Genomic DNA, 16,453 nt, shown 5'->3' on the forward strand with positions numbered 1-16,453 from the left:
AGGGGGGGGGGAGGGGGGGGACAGAAGATGGGGGCACAGTTCAGTCTGTAACACACTGATAATATAAACAGAGCATTTGAACAAAGAAGCATACAATTGTTAAGGGAGAAAAGTCCTGTTTGGGGAGGGAGGGACACAGCCAGCCAGAGAGGCCCAGGTGTGATAACACATGCTCCTAAACTAGGACAGTGGAGTTGAGCCTAATCCAGGTGAACCTATTTTACAGGCTAGGACGCTGGCTGCTCTGGCTCACAGCTACATTATGAACAAAGCAAGAATGTCTCCTGGCCAGAAGCCAGTTTCCTAATTTTCTTTCCTCGATTTATTGTTATTCTCTCTGATTTGTTGTTATTTTCCATTGTTTCACCTCTTGGTGGCCACAAACAAGCAGCCATTTAGGCTATAGTGCAAGTCACACAATTTTGGAACTAGAAGAAAATATTCATAATTGCCACCTAGACAGAACTTCAGTGTGCAAGTGTGTACCTGGGGCCTAAAGATGTAAACAAATGTATCCAAGCCCACCCAGTTAGGGAAACTGCTTTGTTTTATTTTATTTTTTCAATTACACTTTACTTTCACGATTATTCTGTGTTAGTTTCAGATGTACAGCATACTGGTTAGACGGTCATGTACTTTACAGAGTGTGGAATCTAAAAAACAAAATAGAAACAGACTCAAAGATACAGAGAACAGACTGATGGTTGACAGAGGGGAGGCGGGGTTGGGGGGCTAAGTGCAAAAGGTGAAGGGATTAAGTATACATTGCTAGTTACGGAATAATCTCAGAGATGTAAATTACAGCATAGGGAGTATAGTCAATAACATCATGTTAACTATGTATGGGGCCAGGTGGGTACTGGGAATATCGGGGGGAGGGGAGGGCTGAACACATCTCTTCACTCTCACCCAGCTACTCTTTGTAAGCTACCAGCAACCCACCCACTTCCCGAATAAAAGGAAACATAGCCAAAATGAAACAGAACATATCGGTAAATTTTAATTTGACCCAAATTTTAAGTTTCAAGTTATTGTTTGTTGATAAGCTCAAGATATGAATTTGAGGGAAGTGAATAACTGAATTTATCTCTATGATTCATCAAATAAAGCTTTAAAAGAATCATTTTCATCGTTTATACTTCTCTAGGTTCGAATCATAGTTATCCGATGTTTACTTACAAACACTAAGTGGATGGTTTCCAAAATTCCTCTTCCCACTCAAAACATTATGAAGTAACATCCCATCGACAAGTGTAAACTATATTATGTTCATTTTCAGAAAAATGAATAACATTTCACCTTCTACCTAAAAGAAACTGCTAATGGTGACGTACTGGGTGTTAACACTTTTTAAATATATCTAACAATGTGGCACAAAAGGCTAAGAAAAGGGGTGTATTTTGAGAAGCACGTTATTTCTACAGCTCTCTCTCTCTCTCTCTCTCTCTCTCTCTCTCTCTAGACCAGACAGTTCAAAATATTCTCCCCTGGGGCGCATTTGTATTTTGTTGAGGCTTCCACTCCCTCCTTAATTGCTGCCTTTTTGCATGACGTACTGGAGATTGCCACAGCAGGAAAAGCCATATATTTTTTTCTAAAGTAAACAGTCCTGGGAAAACCCCCAGGAAAATGGTCATACTGGCTTTAATGTTTCATGAGCGTGAGCCTGCTCTTGTAGTTAAAGTAGGAATGTTGACTATGGTCTTGAAGCAGAAAAAATGGACAGGAAATATGGCAGGAATGGTAGAATATCAGCAAAGCCATATACCTGCCCACCTCAGGTGTTAACTGTGAAATTCAACTAGACCAGCATTCTGCAGTACTGGAGTGGGAAGCCTGTAATAGGAGTCAAGTTCACCATTCCTTTGTCAGGGAATAAGAAGGTTTGAAGTATGCTTCCAGATACTGTGAACGGCAGTTCACTTTTGAAATGCACAGGAAACCCAGTCTTTTGCAGGATTAAGAGCTCCTGCAAAATAGAAAGTATTTCCTTCCTCCCCTCCCTACCTTCTTCCTTCCTTCCTTCCTTCCTTCCTTCCTTCCTTCCTTCCTTCCTTCCTTCCTTCCTAAAAAAAAACTCTCTCTCTTCTCTCTCTCTCTCTCTCTCTCTCTCTCTCTTTCTTTTTCTTCCAACCTCCCACTCTAGAAGAACTCAGCCATTCTAGCTTATCTGGGTTTGCTCCTAGCATTTTAACACAACTGGAGAAAAGCCACATAACCTGGCATTTTTAGGTTCACATTCTCTAAACTCAGAGGCTCTCAGCACTACCCAGCATCATTCCAACTTTTTCTAGTGAACTTGCATTCCCACTCTAGAAAATGACTTTCTTCTTCCCCTAAAGCAGCGGTTCTCAACCTGTGGGTCGCGACCCCTTTGGCAGTCGAACGGCCCTTTCACAGGGGTCGCCTAAGACCATCCTGCATATCAGATATTTACATTACGATTCATAACAGTAGCAACATTACAGTTATGAAGTAGCCACGAAAATAATTTTATGGTTGGGGGTCATAACATGAGGAACTGTATTTAAAGGGCCAGAAGGTTGAGAACCACTGCCAAGTCTCTCACTCTAACCCCCTCCAACCCACTTTTAGCTGATGACCTCATCTCCCTTCTCTGAGAAAACAGAAGGCACCAGAGGGAAGTTTCTCATCTTCCCACCACCAGATCTGCAAACTCCTCTACATGTACACAACGTAGGCAGTTCCTCCTCCTGATACAGACCTGGCCCCACACGTTGTCTCTCTGCCTGAAAAATCCCTCTCTCCTCCTCAAGTACTTCACTCTGATATCCATGCCTTTTTTTTTTCCTGAATCATCAAACTTTAGTTTTTACTGCCTAATCTGATCAGCAAACCTGTTAGTCTCCCTCTACTCCATATTCCTTTGCCCTCCATGTCTCCATTTTTATGCTGTTTCACTGACAGATATCTGGGAAGGGCCATTTGCTCAAACTGTATCCAATATCCTCCAGCCCTCACTTCCCATCCACTTACCATCTCACTTCCACTTCCTTCTCATCCTATTCTGTCCACTGAAGCTGTTCTTAATCCAGGTCTCGAATGACCTCCAAGTTTTCAAATGTAGCCGTCACTTTTCTACCCTCTGCTTCTCTGGAACCACTTTCCATCCTTTTCTTCCAATCCCCAGTTTTCCATCTGATTTCTTGGTCACTTCTTTGCGGGTTTATTTGCAAATGCTGTCCTCTGCCTGGAGCCCCCGCCTTGAGCCACACCTGTTCTCACTCCCTTCACCTCTCACGCATGGCTTCTCATCCCTCACATTTTGGCTTAACTTTTACCTCTCAGCAAACCTTCCCATTCTTCACCTTCCCAGTTATTTTCTACTATTGAAGTCCATTTGCTTCCTTTATTATCTGTTTATTGTTTGCTTAATTACTGTCTCTCTCCTCCAAGAGGGAATTAATCACTGTACTTGCTTTATTCACCCAGGTATGCCCTAAATGTAACACAATGCCTAGCATGTGGGTAGTGTTCATTAAAACTTACTGAATTGGTGAAGGAATAAATGCACAAAGCCCAGTGATCAATAATTCCTGGTTGATATTAGCATCTACATTTTTTCACCCAAAAGGTAAAATAATTCCTAAGTGAAAAAGAGAACAGGCTATCTAAATTTCTTCTTTTTTTAAGTATTAAAAATATACATTTCTCTTACTATTATCCTAGCTATACTATACATATAAGTACAATAGTATTTATAAATTATTTTCCTCACAGAATATTGTAATTTTTATGAGTTATTTTCATTGTGACAATAGTTCATAAGGTATTAGTCAACCAAGTTAATTTGTCAATCTAAAATATAATTTAAATACTAAGAATTTCAACGAATTCTAAATGAGTCTCAAAAAATTAAGTGCCCAGTAGCTGACTAGAAGTAAACATCTTACTATTTTATAATTAAGTCTTTCATTAACCAAGAAATCTCTTTAATTTAGAATGTTTGCTATGAGAAATCTTCCTAAAATACATGCTAGTAACATCTTCTCCTAAGAATCAAGGCTATGACAATACTTTAAATAATTATCTGCACATAAATTACCATTGTGTATTAAAAGTAGTGACTTAGAAGACTGTGCCATGAACTACGGAAATGCCTTAGGTGTTATGTCTTTGAGATATAAATTCATGACCTCAATCAATTTTAAATTCCTGTGCCTGTTCTTCATGACAGTTGAATAGGAAGAAAGTTGATACCTGTTTGAGGTTTGTGGTAGATATCACAAGGGACTGATGGCTATTATGAAATCTTAATCATAGATGCTGGCAGAATGTCCTCATAACTGCATATATCTTTAGGCACTTTCCCCCAACTTGTTTTTCTATAAATTCTTACACAATTGCTCTAAATTATTTTTCTCAATACTTTCATAATATTATATGAAACACTGCATGTAAAAAACCAACAAAATAGATTACCCTTTTTTTTAATAAATTGAAAAATGAGAGCCTGAAGAAAAGCTGAAGAGACCATTTATCTGCCCTCAGGCTATCTAGGAGGACAATGTCTCTTCTACAATTACAGACCCAAGAATTCAGCCAGAATACCTCCTTCCACAAGGGGCCCAACATCCCAGCTCATTGCCTACAGACTGAACTCAACTTGCTTATCTTGTTAAAGCTGTGGATATTCAAGTATGGGGCAAAGAGGAAGTTTGTCAGTTTACTGACTGAAACTCAGAAGCCATTTGCTGACCTAATGTTTCCAGTGGCTCAGTTGCATCTAGCACTCAAACTTGATCTTCTATGTACTATTTATTATGAAGTTACACATATGTATAATAAACAATTTTACAACTAATGTAAGTTTTAATCCTGAAAAGGAATGTCTAGTTTACCAGAAGCTACTGAATTGTTCAGAAAGGTAAAATAATTTTTTTCTATAACTGATTAATCCAAGATCAGACCAATCACTTTTATACAAATGCTTTATGCCAACTTCCAGGATTAATAAAAAGAGCCAAAAAGAGTCATAGGCTCTTCAGGTTATACTTAGAATATTCTAAGAGAATGCTCTAATCCAAACTGGAAATAAAGCCTCTAGTAAAATTAGCACTTCATATATAACTCATAATATGTCTATTTAGTATTTTTAGATAAAATGTTACATACTTTATCTTTTTTTACAATATATTTTTATTGATTTCAAAGAGGAAGGGAGAGGGGAAGAGAGCAATATCAATGATGAGAGAGAATCATCAATTGGTTGCCTCCTGCACACCCCCTATAGGGGATTGAGCCCACAACCTGGGCATATGTGCCCTGATGGAGAATCGAACCATGACCTCCTGATTCATAGGTGACCTCCTGGTTCATAGATTGATGCTCAACCACTGAGCCACACCGGCCAGGCTACTTTATCTTCTTAAAGTGGCGTATAGCTATATAAAGTGCTAAATAGTTCTAAAATACAAAATTGTAGATCATACACTACTTTCTCAATTATTCTTAAATGTCTGTGCAACTTCCTCTATTAGGTCAATCAGTAATCCAGTTAAAAGAGAAGAATAAGTGAGTTAATATGGAAACCTGTACCATCTGGATCTTCCTTCCCCAATAATTTTTCTGATATTAACACAAATAGGAAGAGGTTGGTGGCCTTAAAAATAACACGCATCAAAATTGAAAATACAAACCAATTAATCAGTTAATTAACTGAAGCATACACAATGCATCAAAATGGAAATCATGATTAGACATTAAGTAAGCCATTTGATGTTTCCATAGTTCTCTTGTCAGATTTGTAAAATGTGACTACCTGCTGTACTAACTTACTGAGTTATTTTGGGAATGAAGTTCTCAAGCAATCTCTTCATAAGCCATAAATGCTGTGCAAATGAAAATATTGGCCCTGTGATATTTTTTTTCCAAACTACATAATCAGAGAACATATTGTAAATTAGGTAATAGCAAAATGAAAAACTAAGCATGTATAAGCTGAGTATTTTAAATATACAAGTTTTCTATACTATTGAATACTGAAATTACACATATTACAAACAAATTACACATTTGTATCCTAATTCAAAACATACTGTTACCTAAAATACCCAAATTTCCCTGCAGACTCCAAAACAATCAAATGAGGAGAAAGTTTAAGGAAAGGGGATAAGCTGATTTATTTATAACTGCTTGTGCTAAGAACCTATCAGCCCACCATCTTTAACCCAGAGGTCGTTAAACTCTGATAAGGTTCACTTACAGGTATTTGTTGAGTTTCTCTAGTCATTTGAATTCATTAAATAAGTGATTGGACTAGTAGTATGGCCTATAAATCTACTTCTGGTGAACAGTCAATTATTTAAGCTTATTTCATATGTGTATAAAGGAGAGATAAACTGTATTTTCAAAGAATGTTGTGAGGGTGGACTAAGAATCAGAGAGAATCAAAAACCAGAATCACATAGCAAGAGCAGCAAATATTTGGTACATCTCTTTTTCTCAGGCAGGTGATGGTACCAAAATACCAGAACTACTTACTATCAATTACTTACAAAATATCTGCTCTACTTACTATCTCCTTTGAAAAAAACACAACCAACTTTTTGGTTCGCCCAACTGTCACTGCCCAAATTATCAGAGTAGAAGATGAAGAGTTGAGTAAAATTAAATTCATTTTTAGTTGGTTCATGACAAACATGGATACTATTTTTTTAATGAAACCTTTACAAGGAATCATCATGTAACCCTTAGTCCTTATCTGCATTAAGCAAGTCTGGATGTTCCCAGAGGTGTGGGACATTCTACAAGGATTTTCGAAACGCTCTTCAATTTCCCTAATTTTGTAGAATATGACAGTCTATGAGAATGAATATGACTTGCTTTCATTTTTCAATGCATCTCACTCATTTTTAAAGAAAGGGCTCTAGGAAACGATAAGGTTAATCCTCCAAAACTGAGAAAAGCAATGTTTCCAGAATTTCTATTTCTAGTTCAAAATTTAGCTTTAATTTTGACCTCTAACACTCTTCAAAATGGAGGACTCCAAAGGGCCTTTGATTATGTGAGCTATGTCTATTGATATTTATTGAATTAGGAATTAAAAGTGAAGAAAATATTTAAAACTCACATTGAAAGAGGCAATTCATAAACATAGACATCTAAGTGGCTCTGATATCAATGTAATTAGCTAATTATTAATAATAGGAAAGGAGCAAAGAGAAGGCCAGACATTATAGGCATATTCCCTGCAAAACATTGGGGGAAAGGGGCTGGACAAAGGGAAGATAGACATGTGCCCAGTAAAGTAGGGATGACTAGGGAAGGTGTGTACTGTCAGTCACTCCTGGGAACAGAGGTCATTGGCCAGAATGGGCATGTCCACTGTAAGTTCGAGGAAATTTGGGATATATAATCCCCTGAACAAAGAAGTTCACTGTCTTGGTTTCTCTTGGCACACTTGGCTCATGGCTCATGCTTGGCTTTCTGGCATTCTACTGTGTGGCCCACAGCCATGAGGACCCCCACACCCAATGGACTAATGGACTGCAACTAGCCTGATGATATACTGGACCTGGCTCCAACATGGAAAACTCGTGACACTGGCTTTGATTTTAGCTTTACTGAAAGCCAGCTACACTTCTTCTACTGGACTAAGGGAAATGGGACTTTGGAAATGCAAAGGGATTTAACTCCATGTGAATAAAAGTTACTGATTCTCCTGTGTAAGTCTCAGAAAATTATTTTTCTTGGGATATCATAAGAAGTCCACCCCCAGCAGCACCTGGTGGGGAAGAAGACCCCCCACTTTATCAGATATCAGCTACTTTGAAAATTGTTCAACCTTATTTCTGGAAGAAATACAAATTGAAACAAAATGCCATTTTCGTATAACAATTATCTAACATTTTAATTTGCTGTTTGTTGTGTTTGAGTAATAACACAATGTTGGTTTAGGAAAATTCTACCCTCTTATACTACTTATAAATGGATACAATCTGTCTTAAGCACAAAATGCCAAAAATAATAACTAGCATTCGATAACATATTGCTAAATATTTTTAGGAATCCTCCAAATAACCAAGTATTATTATTTCTATTCTACAGTTGAGAAAAGGACATTTTGCTAAAACAATTATTGGCTTATCTCACAACCTGTAAGATAGTAGAACTTTTGTTAGAACCTGGAACATATATATGCTTGTAAGAATCTATACAAAGGAAATAAGCAAAGAGGTATACAGACATTTATATAAGAAGTCCCAGCTGAAACATTATTTATAATAGTAGAAATCTGTAACCTACCTAAATATCTAACAACTTATAATTGGCCAATACATTTCCACAGACTAAAATTACAACATAGTGAGACCCATACTCTTGCTCATGTGTAGCCTGGCATCGCTCACACAGAGTGTAACATATAGTAGGAACTCAATGATATTTGCTTAAGATATAAATAAATACAAAATAATGCATGAATACAAAAAAAACCTCATGTTTTAGGAGAAAATTCCATGATTGAAGAGGAAGTATGTTATAAAACAGTATGAATGGTGTGTTAAATTAATTAAATGAGGAGGCAATTAGTCTGAGGCGACTTTATTGTCATGGTGGCCTACATAAGCAAATCAAAATCTTAAACCTGTAAATGCCTCAAAGTTACAAATTTGAAACATAAGGACAACCAATCACAAACAGCCAACTAAGCTTTAAGCTATAGCCAGTCAATAATTTCCTTACTTTGCTTCTACTTTTTCTATAAAAGTCTCTGCCCCTAGATCCTGCAGGTGACCCTTTCCTAACTACTTTCCATTTTTCACTGCCTCATTTCAACTGATTTTTTGCTCCAAAAACTCTTAAAATGTTTAATATGCCTCAGTTTACCTTTTAGCAAGTATGATCACAATTTTATAATGTCTACATGTGCGTGCATGTATAGGAAAATGCCTAGAAGTATAAATGGATGTGCATACAGGAATTCCTGTCTCTCTGCTGATGCATGTTAGTTACTCAATAAATACTTATTGATTGAATAAATAAAAGAATGACATTTTGAAAATGGTTATCCCTTTAGGGGGTAATAGGTAATTTTTCACTGTACTTTGCAATTTACTATACTGAATGAAATTTAAGCAGTGAACATGAATTATCTGTGGAATAAATGAAAATATTATAAAACATAATCATGCTGGGAAATATGGTTAGGAATTTTAGAATAAAAGAGCAAACCTAGACAACCCACAATCCAATTAAAAATGACTTACGTCTTGTTTTCCTACTATGTTTTACTTACTGCATTCAGCAACAAAAGGTATCAGATGTTACAGAAAAATAACAATATTTTTCTAATATTGCCCAACTAGTCATTAGTGGGGCTAAGTCTAGAATCTAGGTCACTTGGTTTCCAGGCAAGTCATTTTTCCATTACACCAAACTGCTTAGAGTTCCAGCACACTGACGAATAAGTGAACAATGTGAGCACTGCAATCAATAGTCATTATTAGGCAGTTCTTTACTTATAAATAAAATGATTTGGTAATTAGTTGATACTATCAGAAAATTCCAAAGTTCTAAGAAGTACAACACTTTCACCACGTGACATTAATTGTTTTTGGGGGAAGGGGGGAGTATGAACGTCTTAAGCTGTTTCCAAATTGGTGCATGTTGGAGGACAGTATGCGAGCTTTATTCTGGGGAAGGGTCTACAGCTTTCATAATACTTGTAAGAGGGTCTGTGACTTAAAAAAAAAGTTGAGAATAACTAAAGCTATAAAGTCTGCAAGCAAGAGGAGGAAGAAAAATTGATGGTCAATGAAAGGCCTATGAGAGGAAAAGGAACCACAGCTAATTCTGTCTTCCTCTTTTTTATTCTTGGAACTTATTTTTAATATGCAAATAATTTGGTTTCATGACTCTGCTTTCTAAGCAGTGACACCAAGAACGATACCGATGGGTTAAAATAGGCCAAATTATCTCTATGTTGTTAACTTCTTCAGGAACTAAGAAATCTATTCAATCGTTTTCCTTTTCCTAATTACACATACATGCAAAATACTTCAAAAGTGATCACTTATGTTTAATTAAGAAAAGGAAAATGATTGAATATATTTCTTAGTCCCATAAAATGTGCTTCCCCTACAGGAAGTTTGTAAAGCTGCTCTGAACAAATGCAGATAAAACACTTCTCTAGGCATTTCACAATTATTGCTTAATTTAAAATGTAACTCTTTCTCTGCTCAATGAAAGAAGCAAATAACTGTGGATGTTTTTGTTTTGTTTTTTATCCCAGCATCAAACTCGATTGGCAAGGTGTAGAGACCTTTAGAATATAATTTTAAAACTCTTAACAGGGTTAGTTTCACCACTATCCCCTGCAAATATCTTGGGCTACATTTTCACATTTATGCAATAAACAGAAACAAACCCAAACACAAATTGTCCTTGAAAGGGTTAAACACGCAAATATCATAACTTAGACATCCATCCGAATGGTATGCCCTCTCTATCTGCCTCAGTTGAATAAATGCTTATATCATCAACCAATAGGAAGAGCATTTCTTGTTCTAGTTTTTGAAGTGAAAACTCATTATTTTTAAGACTGAAATTATTATAAGCTGAAGGAGACCTAGCTATGTTAAGCCACTATTATTTCAAATTCAATGCCATTTTTACTGATTCGAAAACAAAAATTACTAAAATAATATTCACACTTGAAACTTAACGTTATCGTTATTCGGTCAAATCTTTTCCAGTGTCTAGCTTGGAGTTCTGTTCTCCTGGCATGTCCACCAAGTTAGAGAAAGGGCAAATCGAATCAGAATACCAGCTGTTTTACAATTAATTTTTCAGTATTGTCTTTTTTTCTGCATAACACTGCAACACATTAAATACCCAGGAATGCGTAAGTAACCAAAATGACTACTTCTTCATCAAAACATAAATGAGTCCCCAAATTCTGTAACTAAAGAGCATCAGGGCTGTCAAATGCACGCTGCTCAAGTTATTGGGGATCTGTGACCATGGGGTGGCATCACGTGGAGCCCTAATAAGCGCCACCTCACTGCCTTTCAAATGTTGGGTTGGCTCTTTCGCTGCTGTAAGTGAAGGAACACTTTATCTTTTGACTCCACGGTGCATTTAGACCCCGGAAATCAAACTGGCATTTGTCAGAAGATAATTAAGATTCCCTGATCTGTCTCATTTCAAAAGGCAGAGGAGGGGCGGACTTTTTAAAACGCAGTGAAGACTAGATTTCCCCGTGTCCTTTCCTCCTTCCAAGTTATTAAGATACAAACTAGAAGCTAAGGAGGGTGGGAGAGGGGAGCGGAGCAGGGCGGAGGTAGAGTAAATATATTGCTTACAGTTCCAAGAGTTACAAGAGCTTCTTCGGGATCCTTTATGCCTCTAGCTTTCTGTCAGGATCCTTTTTCAGCCCGGGGCCACAGTGAAGTTTAAGTCTAATCCTTGGTGGGAGGGGCTAAGACGTGGGCTGGTTTCCTTTAGTCTTCGCAGATGTTTTAAGGTGGAATGAAAGAGGAAGCGAGGGGAAGCACTGTTCCTGCAGATGCTGGCATCCTACTGTAAATGATGACTTACCAGAACAAGGAGTTTGAAGTCAGAACACATACTTAAACAATGTGTGCGTTAACGGGTCCTAAATTACATGGATGCTGGCTGGCTGGCTGGCTGACGTGTGTGTGTGTGTGTGTGTGTGTGTGTGTGTGTGTGTGTAAGTACTCCTTGTCCTTAAGTAGTTACTGCTTCCTCTTTTTTCCAAACAAGTAAGTGTGTGTAAGTCCTTGTCCTTAAGTAGTTACTGCTTCCTCTTTTTTCCAAACAAGTAAGAACTAGATTGAAAAGATGAATAACCTAGAGCATTTTTGAATTCTTAAAAAGGCAACGTTGAATACCCAGAATAGAAAATGAGTACATTATAAGAACACTTTAAAAATCAAATTTGTTCAAATATTTCCTCCCCAAACTTAAGACACCTGAATTGATAACTGTTTGTAACTGTAAGATTAAAGGCATACCAGCGATCATAATGCATATATGTTAAGAGTTAGGGGAGAACCAAATCTGATTGAACTACCGTTTTGCAATGTAAGTTCAAATACCTGATATGACTGTAACAAAGAAGGTGTACTGTTTAAATTTATCCAGATCTCACAAGAATGGTTTAGTGTCTTTAAAGATTAATTTAGTATATCTTGTTTTCAAACCCAGTATCTTCTATTTTTGCCTTTAATACTGAACGCATTCTTTTAGCTTTCTTATAACATTTTCAAATAATATAATTTCTGCAGATCCCATCATTAAATTTTCTGGATTTCCCATCTTCTAGAGCCCAAGATTCAACTCCTTTTTGTTTTTTGTTTTCTACCATAAATTCAACCTGAGATGTTATAAATCTCTCCGTCCTGCAAAAAAAGGCCAGAAGTGTCTAATGGGAATCAAGCTCTTTCTCTTTCCAAAGAAGACCCTGAATTTCTTAAGAGCGGATGTGTGCTAAAGAGAGGAGCATTTTTCTCCAGGTACAATTGGTGAAAGAAGATGTTTTCAGGGCACATTCATCCTAAAACTGACAAAGAAAGACTCCCTTGAAAAGCAGCCTCACGTGCTCCCATCGGTTTGATGATAAAAGGTTGTAGCTCTCAGTATTTGAAGAGGTTGTCCAATAGTGTGTTACATGTTGAAGATAAGAAAAATGTTTGATTAAATGCTTTTAAAGAAGATTTCAGAGTATGTTATGGCGGTAGTTAAAACTGATGGGATGATGTTTGCCTCTTTCTGGTCTTACCAAGTCAGGCTGACTTGTCTCCATGCTTGTAGCGAAGAGAAGCTTCTGCAAGCATGCCTCTCATGTAACTGGTGCAGAACATCTCCCATTTCCCCATTCTGTGGTTCTGTGGCCTCCATGCCCACAACCATTTTGGCTCCCTGCCTATGATCTCATTGTCCACATAGACCCCTAGATGGATAGCCCAAATTCAGATTTACTGCCTTTACTTTGTCCATCCTCCCCCACACCCCTCAAAAAATATTTCCAGCACTAGCACTGGCTCCAAGAACCTCTGCCCCCACCTTAGGTAAGAGAGACCCTGCTCTTATAGCCTGCCCCCAGTGGTAGGATCCATTAGGTCTGAAGATCCCTCTTCCCTGTGTCTGTCCATCAATGAAGATCAGTTAGGAGGAGGAATACAGTTGAAAATCAACTGGAACTGAGCAATTGTAGCAGCCTTTAATTTAAATCCAATCCACCTTTTGCATTGTCGCCAATGAGTTTTTTTATACCATTTGCTGTTAATTTACAATTTATAATTTAAGACTGAGAGTAATAAGCTAATTTTAGCACTGGACAAGTAAGCAAAAGGAACAGCCTCAGAACTGGTCACAGTAACTAACAAGGAAGTACCTACTGGCTCAAAAAGCAGAAAAGAAGAACCTTATGTTTTCATGATTGATTTTTCTCACTTTATATGCAGTTGCTTCTATTCACTTTTTTATGACCTTGCCTATCCTGTACTCTCTAACTACATGGAAGTGATTTATTTCTGATAAACTTGGACACGAATAATGAGATACAACTGATAGTTAAATCCATACATCCAATGAAAATAGCCAGCATGCTAATCAGCATTCTATTTGGGTGCTAAGAGAGAGCTGATAGGGAAATCTAATCCGGACTATGGATGGACATAATCAGAGAAGATTCTCAATGGCCACCAATTAAATAATTTGCTTCTGTCCCTCTTATCCACTGCTATGCTTGAGTACTATGGTCCATAAAAAAGTCTTTATGGTAAAATAGTAAGTTCTTACTATTTATCTGTCTGTGAATACCATTAATATGAGTCATTCTTCTCTTTATGCATTAGCAAAATCAAGTTAGTTAAGACACCTTGAATCAAAGAAAACTGAAGTAATTCTCACCTATGAACTATTTTTGCATCCAGCTAATTGACCCTCATCTTCTCATCTTTCCTTCAACACAGAGACCATTCTCCTTGCACAGTTTTCCCTTAAATTCCACTGAACTAATCCTACTCATCCTGGAAGGCTTAGCTCAATTACTAGCTTGTGTAGAAAATTTCTCTACCCACTCCTTTTTCCAGTATAAATAATCCTTCCACTTTAATACTTTTTAGAACATTGATCAATTTGTATTATACTTGGCTGTACAAGAAAAAATATTTTATGCTCCATGATGGCAGGTGACTTAGCCTTCTTCATTTTAGTCAACCCTCACTGACCCCCAAACCTCAACCACAAGTCCATAACACATTAGGAGCTCAAATGATGTTTATTGAATGTGTTATCCATGATATTGATTCAAAGATGTCTTCAACCTGACCCTCGAATAGCACTCTCCTCCTGGCCACTGTCATTTTCACCTTTACTAAAGAAGAGAGAGTTATTTTTACAACCCCCCTACACACTAATAAAATTCCTGGAAATATGAAGCTATTCAGAGAGAAGAATGAAATGAACCCTAATTAAAATGTATTTAAAATGAGTTTATATATTAGATACCATGATGAAAGCACAGATCTGGGGACAGAGTATCTACAAACAATAAGAACTATATTTTAATAGCTAAGTATCTGCTAGTGGTTATCACTTGTACTTTCAGTGTAAATTTACTATATCCATACAGTTGCAATAAAATTTTGACCTGAGAAGTGGAAGTAATAATTTTCTCTCAATTCTTCTTTTTTAATTGAAAAATGTTAGGCAGATTATTACTACTCTATTAAACTTTTCAATCCTCAATTTTCCAATAAAAAGTATTAAGAGAACTATAATGAATAAAGCACTAGTAATACTGTTACTTCTTATAGAGAGCTAAGTACTTTGTATTATCACTACATTTTCAGTATCACAACCACTATATTCATGAAATTAGGCATGATCACCTTTATTTAGAATCCTAATATTACCTGAGCACACACAGGCAGGCTTTCAAACAAGTCTGCCTGACTCCAAAGCCCACAATTTCTCAGCATATTATACTGTCTCTTATAGCAAGTTTTGTTTGATTATCTTTTCAGCTTTGTCCCAAGTCAGCCAAGTCCCTGACTATAACACACAGGAGCCAGTGATAGAAAATAAAAACCCCTAAGCACCATGGCTAGGATCCTACAACTGCTCCCTTCCTCATCAATGATGGTCACTGTCTTGCCCCTCCTACTCACCCCAATTCCTTCATTCATCTTTGGGTTTCTAAAATTAGATTTTTTATATCTACATTTCCCTTTTCATTTTATTGCAAAAATACAGTTATACTTTATTACATTACTAATGTATTACTAATACATTATCATTACTTATAAATACTATCATAAGGGCTTTCCTCCTGCAGTTCTGTTTCCTCTTAAAATCACCCATATGCTTCATTCTCAAATAAATTTGCCTACAATGCAAGTCAGATCATTCCGCTGCTGTACTCATACCATGAAGTTTTCTCCACTGCCTATTAACTTATACAACTATACCCTAAAAATATTTTTTTATTTTGCAGATAAAATAGAAGTGAAAATTAAATCAGGATCCCTTCAGATTTCATCACAAATTACAAATGTGTATTGTACACATGGAAAGGTCATACAGTCAACCATTCATGACTCAATACACAGTAGAATATTTTGACTACAGACAAACCATATTCAGAAACATCTGACAGAGCCACATTGTCCTGATTCATCTTACCTACTTGGGGCAATAATTCAGCAAGTTGTTTTCTACTCTTCAAGCTCCCTCTAAACTTGGTAAAGCCAGTGCCTGCCTAATTTCAGCAATTCTGTCAGAATGGGCACAAGCCCAATTACACAGCTCAGAAACTAACTTGCAGGCACTTTACAGGCCTTTAAAAATACTTGTATTCTTGGACTTTAAACCTACTGATGTACATGAGAGAGGCTGAGCCCATATTCTTTTTTAGAAAGTAATTCTGAGTGGGAAGATTACTGCTAAGTGAATGTTCAGAGTTCCTCAAGTAACTGAGCTCTGATGTCATTAGATGGTTTTCATAAGACTGAGATAATAATATTTATAAAATCCGTGGCTAAGCAGCTTCAAAAGTACTTTTGCTTTTTTTTCCTAATTTGATTTTTCAAATACATTGTCGAGTCCAACAATTTCTCTTTGAAAATCTACATGTATTTCTTCATTTTATGTATATACTAGAGGCCCAGCACATGAAATCACGTGAGACTCAGACCCACTGCACTGCCGTGGGACCCCAGACCTGCCCACACGGCCGCGGGACTCCAGACCTGCAGCACCGCGAGACCCATCAATGCACCTCCTGATGACTAGTTGTTTGGTCATTACAGCGTTACAGCGTTACGGCCACGGGCCTTTTATAATATAGATTAGAGGCCCGGTGCACGAATTCGTGCACAAGTCGGGTCCAGCAGGCCTGCCCCCATTGGGGCCAATCGGGGCCAGCCAGAGTGAGGGGCACGGGAGGTTGGCCGGCCGCAAT

The 16,453-nt window shown here is 37.3% G+C and overlaps 1 protein-coding gene across 1 annotated transcript in view; it reads right to left on the bottom strand.

Annotated features, from left to right (window-relative positions):
• The window catches only part of PLA2G4A (phospholipase A2, group IVA (cytosolic, calcium-dependent)), a 135,480-nt gene extending 124,014 nt beyond the window's left edge, over positions 1 to 11,466 (bottom strand). Inside the window, exon 1 of the mRNA XM_005868493.2 lies at positions 11,328 to 11,466. The gene's annotated coding sequence lies outside the window, so the exon portion shown is untranslated. The remainder of the gene's footprint in view (positions 1 to 11,327) is intronic.
• Between the last annotated feature and the right edge of the window lie 4,987 nt (positions 11,467 to 16,453).

This window comes from Myotis brandtii, unplaced genomic scaffold (genome assembly GCF_000412655.1).
Source record: "Myotis brandtii unplaced genomic scaffold, ASM41265v1 scaffold270, whole genome shotgun sequence".
Lineage (NCBI taxonomy): Eukaryota > Metazoa > Chordata > Mammalia > Chiroptera > Vespertilionidae > Myotis > Myotis brandtii.